Genomic DNA, 10,405 nt, shown 5'->3' with positions numbered 1-10,405 from the left:
TGTGCTGTCAGTCAGCAGGCTAACCCCATGGGGAAATGGTGCTAAAAAGCACGAGGGCAAATGGAAGAGGGATGAGACATGCTGTGATCCAAGGTGCTCTGCCCAAGGCGGGAACACCTTCCTGTGGCGGTGTTTACGAAAGGCCCGGCAAGGCATTGTTCAAAAGAAAAGAGGTGGGATTGTGTGGGTTCGTGTGGTGAGGCAAGGAACCCGGGAGGATTTCAGCCTGCTTTCTACATCACAGTTTCACTTCTTTTTGCCAGGATTATCTGGAAGGTGTCTAGAAAGCTGGCAGAAGGGAGCTGGTTCCCGAGGAACAGTACTTGCCTGAAGAAGCAACAAGGTCAGTGGTGGGTGCATGGAGTGGGCTTTGGTTAACAAAGGATCAAAGACACAACAAATTACATGTCTTCAATAACACAAAACCTGTGGGAGGGCAGGACTGGAAAAAAGAGGAGGCAATGAGAGAAAGAAGTATGATGATTAGGGAAAGACAGGCCTGTCGGAGGAGGGAGTCTTAAAAGGGATCATGAAGCGAGTGTGGGGAGAGGAGGAGTGAGCAACGGACGGGCCAGATGGGAAGGGAGGGAATCCGGGCACGGGAGAAAATGCCTGAGAAGAAGGGAAGGGGGTAAGAGCTGGGGGGCAGGGACGGGTGCCCCCGCGCGGGTGGCCGGTTTGTCATTGCCCTGCAGCGCGGCCGGGCCGGGAGGAAAACAGCTGGAGCGAGCGAGGGGGCGCTGGGGACGCTCCGTGATTAATAGCAGAGGGTCCGGGCCGTGACCGCCGGCTCGGCGTGTGCTGCAGCCGCGCTGCGCTTTCCCAGCCCCCCTGCCAGGATGAGGGGGGTCGGAGGGAGGGAGGAGGGAGGGAGGGAGGGAGGGAGCGGGACGGGGCGATCGGCATCCAGCGGCAAACAGGCGCTCCGGAGCCGCGGTTCCTGGAAAGGGAGCCCGGCTGGGTGACAGGCAGCGGCGATAAGCGGCGGCTATCGGGGCCCTCCCGGCGGGCCCGGCGTCCCCGCGCCGCCGACAGCTGCCGCGGGAGCGGTGCGGAGCCGCTCTGCGCGCCCCGCCGCCGAGAGGGCAGGTAGGAGACACCTGGCCGCGGAGGGCCGCGGAGCGGATCCCGCCGGGGACTCCCGGGGGAGCGCGGGGTGCCGGCTCCGGGCGGGCAGAGGCGGCGTCCCGCCCTGCCCGGCGGCGGGAGGTGCGGGGCGGGGGCGCGGCGGTAACGCGGCTTCGGGCACCCGGCAGAGAGACGAGTGTCCGAGACGCGCGGGGCAACCGGGGAGACAGCGGCACCGCACCGGTGGGTGAGAGCTGCAGGGCACCGAGAGAGGGGGCATGTCACCTGGGGGGGGACATGTCACCTATGGGGGGGACATGTCACCTGGAGAGGAGGCATGTCACCTATGGGGGGGGGGCCTGTCACCTGTGGGGGGGGCATATCACCTGTGGGGGGGTGCCTGTCACCTATGGGAGAGTGCATGTCACCTATGGGGGGGAGGCATGTCACCTATAGGCGGGGTAGGCTCCTTAGGAGTCTGCGGGAATCTGTAAATAGGTGAGCTTCGAAGGATGCTGATATTCCTACAGGGGCTGCACCGGCGCAAAGAGGTGCGGTAGCTTTTTATCCAGGGGTAAACATATTCACACCAGGAAACACCCAGGAACCCCCTGGGAGGTGAATGCCTGGCTGGAGCAGGTGGAAAAGTGAGAGGAGCAGACAGTGATTATGCTATCCTGTAGGGTTTGTGTTTTGGAGGTGTCATTGTATGGACTGGTTATGTTTTAGTTAACTCTTTTTGTCTGTGCAAAGATTACATTTTATTTGCTCATAAATACGAATTGAGGTTTTGGGTCATAGCCCAGTTATATTTTGCTTCAGACAGAGTTTAATTTCCCCTTTAAAAAGTGTTTTAAATAAGTTGGGCCATATGGAAATTGAATTGTTCATCAACCAAAGAAACTTGAAGGAATTTGAAAAATAAGGTTACATATTTTTTGAGCCGTTTCTTGATTATTGAATCAGAGCACAGCACCAGTACTTGAAACTTCTGATTCAGTCATTTCCTTTGTTGGGATCAAGACTTAATCCGTCTCTACCTGTGTTTTCACAGCTGTAGAATGGGAGCTGCACCTATTAATGAGGGGCATTACATACTCTTTTTGGAAAGACCTTAATTCAATAACAGCAGAGGAAGATCATTTGTAAGGATAGTAAACAATGCAAAAGGTACCCTAGGGAACATTTGGTGTTGAATGGAGAGATACATCTGAGAAAGATGTCTCTGAAGGAACATGCATATTAGAAACTTCTGCTCTTGTGCAGTTGCTCACTTACATGCTGCTGCTCTGAATTCTGCAGAGTGGATGACATAAGCACCACATGTAGTAGTGCAGGAAAAGCTGCACAGACCTGCCAAAGTGGAACGTAGCTGTTATTGAATGGCAGGCCAAGCCCACTTTGTGCCCCAGGTCTCGGGAGAAAGTTGTGTGAAATATAACACATGCATTACGGTAGTGAACAACTGGCTTGGTAAAATTTTCCTCTGATTAGTGTCTGGATACTGTTTGGAGGAATGACAGAGCTTCCCTGAGAGGGCAGGTCCTGTGCTCCTATCTAATGCTCAGTTCTCAAGTCAGTCAGTAACTGCAGGGAAGCAGTGGTGTTTCTGTTAACAGCATGGAGCCAAGAACGGGGAAATATAGGCCAAACAGTGAGTTATGTAATGGCATTCCCTAAGGGGTAGTGTAAAAATGAGATTATTTCCTTCTGTCAAGACAAAAAGCAGCAGTACAGTTGCTCTACAATGTTCGCTCTAGCTCTGGGTTCCTTAGGAGCAATCCAGGCAGGGAGCTGGGACCCTGTAATATCAGATCCACCAGTATCACTTTATTCCCTTCCACAGCTAATTCCTTCGCAAATATTCCTTTGCAATATCCTCATAAAGAACCTGAGAAATGTAATAGAGCCATTATGGCTAGAAGGGGAAACCAGACTCAGCCTTCAGGGAGGGGAAAGTTATGATTTTAATGTGTCTCTTTCTCAGAGGTTTAAGGAGTGATAATGTGGAGTTACAGTGCACCAGGACAAAACAGAGGTTCTGTGTGTAGAAAGTTACACAAGATAAAGCAAGGGCGTAAGAACTGTCTCAGAAGGTTTGTTAATGATGCCATTTGGGTGAAATAAATAGAAAGGCTAGACTGGAACTGAAGAAGATATTTTATGTAAAATAGTAGGTTTAATATTAGTTAAATATACACACTTGATCTTAGCCAAAAGGCTGAGAAAAGGGGAACAGCGTTGAATTACCCATACTGTTACTGGCCAGAACTGGGTTTTGGAAGGTGATTAGCTGGTGGCAATCCAAAATTATACAGACAGCAAGCCTTGCAAAGGACATCAGCCGGCCTTTAATGTCTACAGGTGCTCAGGATCCTGGGTTTAATTCTGATCCTGAGATAGCACCTCCAGAAGTATAAAAGCGTCATACATATTTATGAAATACCAAGTTTTATTCACTTTTTTCAACTGTTCCATTTCCAGTTTATTCTCCCTGAGCACAGATTGCTTTAAACCAGTATGTCTTCAAAGACAGAATTCCTGAAAGCCATAATTTTTATTCAATTCAACTTTTTAGGGAAAAAACTTGGTTTTCAGCTAATCAGTGCATTTAATCATTAGTAGTTTAGAGGATCAGAACACCAAGACGATCTTGTCATCCTTGTCACTAATACAGCAAGTACTGTGACTGTAGTTAGCAAACAGGTTTATATGTAACTGATCTAGATTTGAATTTAGCTCTTTCAAATTAAATAATAAAATTTGTTTCATGGGGAACTTAAAATGCAATTATTATTGTAAAAGTGACTGTGTCAGTGATATTTTATTGTTCATCAGGTATGTTCTTTCCATGAATTTATCCCCGATCTGCTTGATGGAGTAGCAAAAATCCACTTCATTATTTTTTTAACTCCTGCTACTCCAGGCTGAGTTAGGTGAATGCACTAGCCCTTGCAAATTGCTCTGGCCCTTGTATGATGAATTAAGATCCATGGTAGAGTTTGTATCTTGAGGTGTCAATCTCAGTTGCACAGTAAAATACCCATAATAACTTTCATTGGATTATAGTCATATGGTATGGCTTTAAGATTTCAGACCGATGTGTCAGGATTGTTAGCGATTAAAGAAACTGTTCGCTTGTTGACTTAGCAAACTGAATTGGAGCTGTAAGCTTTTATTCTTGTTTTTCTTTCCTTGCTCTGCAACTAAATTGTTCAGACTACAAATTCTGAGTATACTGGTGTGCTTAAGCTGGGATGTCCAAGACTTACATTAAGCATCAATAGGTTCCTAAAATTTCAAGTAAGGCCAGTAAAATCTGTTGGTCCTCAAGGGGACACAGAGCCAAAGGCTGCGTGTTTCAGTATGGGTAACTAATAGGGGCATCCGAATTTAACAGACACTTATGTGCCTCTGACACATCTGGTGCAAATGGTGATAACAGAGTAATGTTTACGTAGCACTGGGAAGATAATAAATCAGCATCAATCTTTCTCTGTTACGTAGGGAGAGTTGTATGTATAATTAGGGAAGGAACCTTGTTCCTCTTAACTGAATACTTTCCTCACTTATTTCATATGGTAGGAGCAGAGGTAACTGTTCCTTGTCATGTTGTTCAAAAAAAGCTGGCTTATAGAATGTGTGCTCACCACAAGAGTTTTCTCTAACCATTGTAGAAACATTTTTAAACTTGTAATTTTAAACTCTGCGTAAATATCAGTAGCTAATATTCTGTGCGCCGATGAAGGCAAAAGGGTTATTTGATTACATGTATTTGTAGATCTCTTGCTGTTTCACATTCTTGCAGACCAGAACAACAACATAACTTTCTTCTTTCAGGATAGTTAATGTTCTGGCCCAGAATTATAGCACCAGATGTGTTGCCACAGAAACAATTTAAAGGGAGAAGGAATTGCGAGCAAATCGTCTTTCTAGTGGAAAATGTTTTAGAGCCTCTCATTGGTTTCTGTGTGTGTTATATGTGTGTGCACAGCAGAGAATAAGGGAGAATTTTGCTTTTTTGTTTCATATATGTTAGCTTTTTAAAGTTCTCTATAAAGGGTTGAAAATTGAAAAAATAACTCTATTATGGGCGTGAGTTTCATTCTTCAGAGACATTTTTTATTAAATCCTGACTCACTTTTAGAAACTTTTTGCTTGAAAAGTGTGCAGTATGCTTGCTGATTTACTTAGCTCCACTTGCAACATGCTTTGGAAAATATTTCCAGTAATAGTTGTTTCTGTAAAGTAAGGAAATATTTGACTATAAAAAATTATCCCAGATTTTGATGCTGAGAATTAGTAGCACATTCTTACTTGCTACAATTGATGTGCTGATGAAAAGAGGGAATGTATATAGCAAATATTTTGATTTAATCTTGCCTGGGAAGCCTTAAAGCAGCCAAAGCCCTTGATTACAGCTAGCATTTATTTTTCTCATAATAGCTGCCACAGGATACTCTGTTTAATATATCCTTTTCTCAACTATTATGAATATACTTGTCTCAACAAAATGCGACATGAATTGCCTTAGTATCCCCTTCTCACTTTTTTGACCACAGAAGGGCATCTTTATCCTACGGTTTTGCATACTGTTTGGGGTAGAATAACGAGAAAAACATCCAGGAAGGCCACAGCAACAGCAGAACAGGTTGGCACATGTAATAATTGTGTCAGAAACTCTCTGGATATGGATGCCTCTAGTATTTGCAAAAAGATATTTTTCTTGTAGGATTTATGCTAATTTTTGACCAATTTAAACTGGAAAAATGCTGATGGAGTTATGTTGATTTTATCATAGACATACCATAAAATTCAGCATCTGTAACTAACATTGGTGGGCATTTCTTGTATAAACTTTAGTGAAAAATCTGGGAAAATTTAAAAAAGGCCAAGATCTATGCATAAAGAGACCTGTTTCCTCAGTTCTTTGTCAGTCATGCATTTGGAAGGTCTTTCTCCCTGCAAATTTTGAAATACTGCTGGCTGGGTGGTTGAAGGAAACATGATTGCATTTATCTTATGAAAAGCCAGGGTGATGTTCGTGTCTCTTCGGAGTGATGGAAAAATTTTACCATATGCATCTGTATGCATAATTCTACCCTGTGATTTTAGGGGATAATGGACATACAATGTTATGCCAAGAAGCTTTATTTTATTATTTGTTTGTTTTGTTTATTATTTTCCCTCTGTGAATTTTTTTTTTAATCTTTTTTTCATATAGCCATACTTGTAACTGTCCCTCAGTTTGGAGGTACATAATTAATTCCCTTTGTTACTCATTTTTTATTCAAACCTGAGATCTTCACTTTTCCATTGACGAAAATTGTTTAGAGCAGAAGTATCAGAATATATCCAGGTATTTTAGAGTTGGGAACAGTTTCTTATTCTTATGAGAATATTTTGACCTTATTTTAAGTGTTCTGCAAGAGTAATCTTTTGAAATCTATCAGTTTTGGAATTAGACTACATGCCATGTCACACATTTGACTTTTGGCTGGTTTACAGGCATGTACATCACCAAACAAGATCTGCCATAAAGATAAGAAATTAGTTTCTCTCTTGCATTCCTTATTCAGGCAGAACTCCAATTCTGGGTGTGGAAGGAATGCAGAACTGGGCCTAGAGCTTGTGTCTGCACAGGTTAGAAGTGAACTTTCAGTGTAAAACTGGGTCTGAATCTGCATCCGTGTTTTGCTAGAACACCACAGACATGTGAATCCAGGTTTCTGGTTTGGGTGCTCTTTGGGACAGAATCAGTTCTTATGTTTGCAAGCGGATACAAACATCCCCATAATTAGTTCACATCTCTTTTGTTTGATCCCATGAGAAGATAGATTAGTCTTTCTTTAGGCGGTAGAGCTTTCCCAGACAGACGTTGTAAACTAGAAATATAGGTACTTAGCATTTTCTTAAAAATGTCCTTTGGGCCTGAAATTTCTTGTGCTTGGTTTCAATCCAGTATTGAATAAGAGTGGAAAGTCTGAATAATGTCAGTTCAGCTGCATTTGAGTTATTCAAGTGCATTTTAAAAATATGTACTTTCCACTTACATTTTTTCCATAATTCTCTGCACTTACATAACTTCTGTTTTATTATTTAAATTGCCACAGACTTGAAGAGGGAAAAATCATTCTCCAGTACTAGTACTCAACAGATAAATAAACAGGGAGACAATTCAAAGACCTCAGGGTGCTTTAAAATCTTAGTGTTTACTGCTTTAGTGTTCGCATTAATATGTTTATATTTCTACTAGTGCAGAGAAAATACAGTGTAAATAACCTTCAGTTTATCTATGCACTGAACTTCTGCAGTTTTTACATTACATAATTGAAATTTTGCAAAAGGAGTTTAGGTTTTTCTGGATTATAAGGAAGGATTTTGTTTGATGAGATCTGTAGGCTCAGGGTTTCCAAAAAGATTGGACACGCAGTGGTATTATTCCAAATGCATATGCAGCTGTGAGCAATTATTGCAGTAGGGTGTACGTATTGGGTAGCTGTGTGCAAAGATGTGATCTGTACAGAAAGTTCACAGGCTTTTCTAAAATTTTGAAGATAACTGATTTGTAGAAAATTAGTTACCTGTTTTTTACAATGGAAGATAAAACAAAAGTGCAGTTAAAAGGGATGGATCATGTCTAAAAATGCGTGGGTTTAATTCCACCAGTAACATCACAGCTTCAGCATGGCTGTGTGTTTGTTGTGTAGACATATGGAGCTGCACATTACTGAGTGTCTTTTTTCATGCTCTTAGCACGATAGTATATGCCCAGGCTTTATGAAAATCTGTCACTAGGCTTTTGTTATTCGTTGTCTGCAATGGAAGCCCACACTGTGATCTTGATCTTGAAGGTAATGCCATCTTTGAAGAGAGTCCTGCATGTAGAAAGCTGACAGGAAATACTACTTTAATTAACCACAACTCCCACTGAAACAATAGAGCTATCCTTTGTGTAACTGAATGGCTGAAGTCATTGGATCTTGTTCCTAATTCCACGGAGGCTGAGTCGTGCCCCTCCTTTTTTCTGAAATGTTCACATGCCAATGTGTTGTGCAACCAACCTAATTTGTTAACAAATAAAGAAGAATTTAAATAACCTTAGAAAATCAGTGCAGACATCCAAGCTGCCTGCAAACAAACATCAGAAGTGCAAAACAAGTAAGCAGCAGTGCAAAGTATCTCAAAATTACTTGAGCCTGGGTTCTTCAAGAGCAAACCAACAAGCCTAAGGAGTATGTGCTTTGTAGGAGAAGGCTTTGGATGAGAACATATACTGCATCTTCTGGTAAGATCTCCAGTCTAGACATAATTTCTGCGTCTGCCCAGCCTAGCTTGTTTTCTCCGAAGCTGTAGCGATACATGATTAATGTTTCCACCATATGTGTATGAATTTGACTGCTTTTAGTTTCATTTAAAGCAAGCATACTTTGACTTGCAATTGTCAGATTGTCTTTACAATACAGTAAAACTGTAGTTTATTGTAAAATATCTCTCTTGTGTAAGCCAAGGCGCATGGAGCAAACCACCATTTTTTTTATTATAACATTGAATGCACCGTCTGCCATTGCTGCTGTAACTGTTCAGGATCTGGATTTAATTCTGAATTTGAATTAGTATATTGTTGGAATCACATGTCAACATGTATATTTTGTATCTGAATGGCCATTTCTGAATTTTGAAGATCACCCAAGAGTGATTTTCTGCCAGGAAGTTCTCTAGGCTGTGCATTCTCAATGACGATCTCGTAGAGGATCACAAATGTGAGTTTGTAAGATCAATGATCCATGTGCTGATGGTTGGAGGGTCATATTGCAGGTGTGGGAAAACTGCCAGGAGACATAGAACATCACAGGGACATTCTGTTCCATCTACTGTCCCTCCAGCCAGGCATGGTCCCTCATTAATGGGAAGGTGTATTGCTGTTGTGCTTGTAGTACCTTTCAGCATTCTGGACACTGCTGCCGTCATCTCAGGCTCATCTGCCAAGATGCGTGATGCTTTTGTCTTTCACAAGTCGTGCTTGTCTGATGCCAAACAAGCAATCAGTACACGCGTAGTGCAGAGCCTTTGATACCACTGGAGTCATCACAATTCTGTGATACTTAACTGTTTTGTCTATATATTGTCTATATATTGTCCTGAAATTTAAAGTTCTTTGTTGCTGATCTCATCCATCACCAGGACTCCTTAAATGATCAGTCAAGCAACAGCTATGTGAATACGGACTGTGCATTTGACCATCCATTTTTGTGTAGATATCTCTGCAGCTCTAATAACTGTAACTTAATGCAAACCTGACTGGCATTTCCCTACATACCACATTCTGAAAGTGGCTGTTGTTTGTCCTCATTCTATTAGGACCATAGGAGCTGATGAACTAAGGATTAGTGTGTGCAGTGAACTGGTGATGCCTTGAGTCTTTTGCTCATTGGTCTTGGCTAAGAGCTCTTCAGACTCTTGAGTCGGCATGTATATCAGCATTACAATTCACTCCATCCATGTTGAAAGGGAGTTGAGAGAACTTTCTTCCAGGGGGCCCAGTTTTGTCAAGTGGCACAATACTATTCCGCAAGAGTGGTCTCAATTATAATTGGCTCATAGGTAGGTAATAGACTCTGGGTAACACAGACTAAGTCAATTTTCATCACAAAAATAAGTCTTGTTTTATGAGGCATGAAGGACTTACCCACAGATTGTTTTATAAACTGAGAGTTGTAGTTGTTCTACAGTGGCCATGTAGCCATACTAACCTTTGTTCTGCGCTTAAACGTAGTACTGCTGTAGTTTTGTCTCAGTTGAGGTTTTTTTTTAATGATACAGTCATATGACATTAAAAGCTTCTGCAGCTATATTGATATGGCACTTTTGTATGCTAGTACAATCTAAATTTAAAGCATCTTTTCCCTGATGCTTTATAACGGTACATCTGCAGTAGCAAAGTCCTTGTAGTACCTAGAGAGACACGAGTAGCAAACCCCTCTCTACAGCTGTGAAGTCCCTGTCTATGTTAGAGATTCCTGTCCTCAGCTGAATTGGGTAAGGACTGTGAGAAATGGTTTCTTTTACCAACATGGCTGGATTAGCAAAAGATGCAAGTACGGAAGCAGCTATAGTGCACAGTGAACTGGTACATGTGTTAGTACTAATTGGTTTAGGTCTGAGGGATAGTTTTAACTATGCTGATAGCACAGGCTTGCCAAGTTGCTCCATTCACTCTAGGAGAACTTTTGCAGTAAGTAACACCAATATTCTAATAGCAGTGAGGTGCTGGTAGTGTATATATACAGAAGGTGTTCACATTGAAGTATTTTTTTACATTATCTGCAGGCTACTA

At 42.2% G+C, this 10,405-nt stretch overlaps 1 protein-coding gene across 4 annotated transcripts in view; it reads left to right on the top strand.

The window, feature by feature from the left end:
• The first annotated feature begins 1,034 nt into the window (after window positions 1-1,034).
• RIPOR3 (RIPOR family member 3) overlaps window positions 1,035-10,405 on the top strand; it is a 52,796-nt gene continuing 43,425 nt past the window's right edge. For 3 of the 4 annotated variants that reach the window (XM_086622953.1, XM_086622950.1, XM_086622951.1), the window contains exon 1: window positions 1,035-1,089. The gene's annotated coding sequence lies outside the window, so the exon portion shown is untranslated. Of the gene's footprint in view, window positions 1,090-1,266; window positions 1,312-10,405 lie in introns of those variants that run through there. The other variant, XM_086622952.1, reaches the window with a different exon arrangement.

This window comes from Tauraco erythrolophus, chromosome 18 (genome assembly GCF_009769465.1).
Source record: "Tauraco erythrolophus isolate bTauEry1 chromosome 18, bTauEry1.pri, whole genome shotgun sequence".
NCBI lineage: Eukaryota > Metazoa > Chordata > Aves > Musophagiformes > Musophagidae > Tauraco > Tauraco erythrolophus.
This window is presented reverse-complemented; position numbering and strand designations above follow the sequence as displayed.